General features: G+C 38.8%; 3 non-coding genes across 3 annotated transcripts; all 3 read right to left on the bottom strand.

Moving 5' to 3' along the window:
- Nucleotides 1-3,301: 3,301 nt before the first annotated feature.
- trnaq-cug (transfer RNA glutamine (anticodon CUG)) lies at nucleotides 3,302-3,373 on the bottom strand. Its single transcript has one exon. It is a non-coding gene; the product is annotated as a tRNA-Gln (tRNA).
- Nucleotides 3,374-3,555: 182 nt separating this feature from the next.
- On the bottom strand, nucleotides 3,556-3,627 carry trnaq-uug (transfer RNA glutamine (anticodon UUG)). Its single transcript has one exon. It is a non-coding gene; the product is annotated as a tRNA-Gln (tRNA).
- Nucleotides 3,628-3,752: 125 nt separating this feature from the next.
- trnaf-gaa (transfer RNA phenylalanine (anticodon GAA)) lies at nucleotides 3,753-3,825 on the bottom strand. The gene has a single exon. It is a non-coding gene; the product is annotated as a tRNA-Phe (tRNA).
- Nucleotides 3,826-3,871: the final 46 nt, after the last annotated feature.

The raw sequence follows: 3,871 nt of genomic DNA on the forward strand, positions 1-3,871 counted from the left end.
AGAAACTTCTTTCAAAAACATTACAAATAGTGATGTGTCCAAACGTTTGAGTTCTTACTAGGACAAGAAAATATGTTCATATAATACCAATTTTATCGTCTCTACACTGGTTACCTATTAAGTTCTGTGCCAATTATAAAGTATTCCTACGAATTCTGCATGTTTGTGCGTTTGAACACAGACAAGCTTATAATGATCATTTACTAATGGTCTATTCATTACTTGTTTAAGATTAACCATTATCAGAGACGATACTGAAACAAGTTTGACCTAAATACTTAAAATACTTAAATAGACTCAAATAATGATTTATATTTTTTACCATAACTTACAGCACATTTGTATATTGTTTGCAAACCACTTTTTAATAAGTTATATTTATATGATTATAGTAAATTATTAGTTCATCATTAAACCAAAAACTTATGTCTTAAAACTAACATTTATAAATGGTTAGCGTATTACTTATTAATTATTTATTATTGTATAGTCATGTTTTGTAAATTATTAATTTATTATTAACAAATAACTTATAAGTGACTTATAACTGAACATGTTAACAATATTGGCATTTGTCATATGCCACACCTGTATTTAGCTGTGCTTCACATTGTGATGCAGCAAATACCAGCTCCTCATCATCTTCTTCAGCAGTGGGAACAGGAGTGCCTGGAGCAGAAATGTAAAAACTATTACTGTGAACAATACACAAAAGACAAACGTATGCAAGATGGTGCTTACTTACCAGTAGTGAAAATCTGCCTTTGGGCCAAACGTTTGGTTGAAGGTTCTGCTGCTGGAGGAGGTAAAGTGGACTGCGGTAATGGATCTAGAAACATGACAAGTTTGCCATAACGATAAATAAATACATGTTGAACTGCTGTATGGGAAATTCAATATTTACATTCACTACTCACAGGGTTTAACTGGTGACATGATTTTTCTCGCCAGCTGTGAAGGAGACAAATGTTTGCCACGTGCTAACAGCGCTTTCACAGTGGCGGTCTGTTGTACACCAGTTCGGATGTCTGAGGGTGGAGGTGCAGAGGTACTGGAGGCTGAGGGTGGAGGTACAGAGACAGTGGCGGCAGCAGGTGGACGTGCAGGCTGATGTCCACTGGTGCCCACAGCAGAAGCCTGTCTTTTCAGGACGTACGCCTTGAAAAGGGCCATGTTGGTGTTGGGCCTGGCATCTGCCTTAACCAGGTACCTGATGAGGTCCTTTGCTTCCTTTCTCTGGTCCTCATAAACTTCCTTCATGGACCGACCCTGGAAGTCTCCAAACTCCACCATCAAGCAGCCCTGGTCTCCAGTTGCCCGGGCTTCTGCTTGCATATCCTGCTTCCTCTTGTACTTCTCCACTTCTTCTGCCATCTCTCTAATAACAGAAGTGTACTGTAGAAACAGCTGTTTATTTTCTGACAATGGGTTTGTCTGCGCTTTCTCAGTGGAAATGCTGAGCACCAAATAAACTGCGTACCCCAGTGAGTTTTCCAGGAGCCATCTAAATCTCTGGCCCTGGTACTTCCCAAACTGAAGTTTGCAGGGAGCCAGTACTAAAAACTGGTCATTGGGGTCGCCACCGTTTGTGCAGACATAAGTACTGGCCTCTGTCAGCACCTCCTCTTTCGGTTTGGCCCTTCCAGACTCCACATTTTCAAGGCGCTTCGCCTCTGCCGATGGCGCCATGAGGAGTCGGCTTGATATACATTTTCTGAAATGAAACTCAGAAAGTGACTGTTACCTCAAGACATCGAACAGTACCTATCCGTTAAGTGTGTAACTATATATATATATATATATATATATATATATATATATATATATATATATATATATATATATATATATATATATATTAATATGTATATATTATATTATATTATATATATATTATATATATATATATATATATATATATATATATATATATATATATATATATATATATATATATATATATATATATATATATGTGTGTATATAATATTAGACCAACCAACAGACCAACCACACTTAATCACATGTAAAAACCAAAACTTGTTTTTGCTTTGTATTTACAATGTTGTTTTGTTATATCTGTCTCATTATGTCCTGTCCTAGGTTTTTATTTTTTTAAGTGTGTGTAAATGGCATTATAACACCCTACATGTAAGAAAGAGACTATTACCTCTAGAAATCGATGCGATACCTGTATGTTAAGTGTGTAACTATATATATATTGTGTATTTGTACCACCTCTCTATCTGTGATGCATCTTATATATATACAGACCAACACACACTTCACATAAAAACTCATCATCAGGCCAGTGTATGGTAATGTTTATTACCACAGTAAAGGTAATATGGTAATATACAAAGCAAAAACATCAGTGTTGGAGACCTCACATGTAAAAGATGTTTTTGCTTTGTATTTACAATGTTGTTTTGTTATATTTGTCTCATTATGTCCTGTCCTAGTAGCTAAAAAAAGTGTATGTAACGGCATTAAAACATTATAACGTAACCATATTACTGTGGTAAAAAAAAACAGTCGAATGTGAAGTATATAATTTGATGGGGGATGGTGGTAACGATTTTATAGGCCCAGGCTCTCGGATGTCACTAGTATTATTACCAAATATAAGTATTTTTTGTTAAATCATTATCTTTTATTTACACACAATACACACATCATTGTTGACATCAATATAGCTTAACGGCCGATGATTTTAACTTATCTGAACATTAGCAATATGTTTTGCTCAGTACGTTATTTATCATGGGAAAAATTAAGTTAACAGGTTGACAGGTACTAAGGAAAACCTGTGCTGTACATGCTATCTAACTACATTGACACGTTTCATTTTCTAAAAATACACACTGAATATAAACAAATTATATTAAAATAAAACAAAGCGATATATCATAGTCTTACCTGTAGCAAAGATGACGATAATAACGGACGACGGCTATTGGTCAAAAGTAGCCAGAGGAGAGAAACTCGATTGGTCAAAAGTTAGCCACAGGAACGAAAAGCGATTGGTCAAAAGTAAGCCACAAGAGGAAACACGATTGGTCAAAAGTAAGCCCCAGGAAGAAACGCGATTGGCTCAGGTGGGCTTACTTTGGGCTTACTTTGGCTCAACCGGTGGAAAGCAGTAGGCGCAAGCGAGAGGTAGCGGGATTGATGCCTGCATTCTCCAGGTGGCCACTTGGCCTTTTACTTCAAGGGGAACTCCCGAGACATGCTTTTGAGGATGAGTGCTGTGTAAAAGTTTTTTCTTGGATGGGCTCCTGGGCACATTCCTGGCAAAAGCAGGTTCCACCGAGATTTGAACTCGGATTGCTGGATTCAGAGTCCAGAGTGCTAACCATTACACCATGGAACCTTGGCAGCATAGAGTTAAGTCAATCAGCCTAGAAGCGCAATACCAACGAGCCAGCGAAGGATTTGCTTTTTGAGCCCATGTTTTGCCAATTCCGAATCGGTTCCAGACAGCAAATTTCACAGGTACGACAGCAGTTGCGAGACGCTTCAGTTTGCCCCCACCCAGCCACAAAAATGTTGCTAAGGTTCCACCGAGATTTGAACTCGGATCACTGGATTCAAAGTCCAGAGTGCTAACCATTACACCATGGAACCGCCATGTCCTGACTTGTGGCCATCTGAGAGGCAGATAGTGATGAGGCTAGGTGGATCCAAGTAGAAAGCAGGTGGCGTTTGGACACTGCAGCCCCTCGACCAAAAGCACACAGTCACTGTTCCTCTGCCGAAACCCGGGATCGAACCAGGGACCTTTAGATCTTCAGTCTAACGCTCTCCCAACTGAGCTATTTCGGCCAGGTCTGGCAGCAGGCGTGCCAGCAGGGATTTCTGTGAGACCGGC

The sequence above is a fragment of the Pseudorasbora parva genome, chromosome 20, assembly GCF_024679245.1.
Source record: "Pseudorasbora parva isolate DD20220531a chromosome 20, ASM2467924v1, whole genome shotgun sequence".
NCBI classification, from domain to species: Eukaryota; Metazoa; Chordata; class Actinopteri; order Cypriniformes; family Gobionidae; genus Pseudorasbora; species Pseudorasbora parva.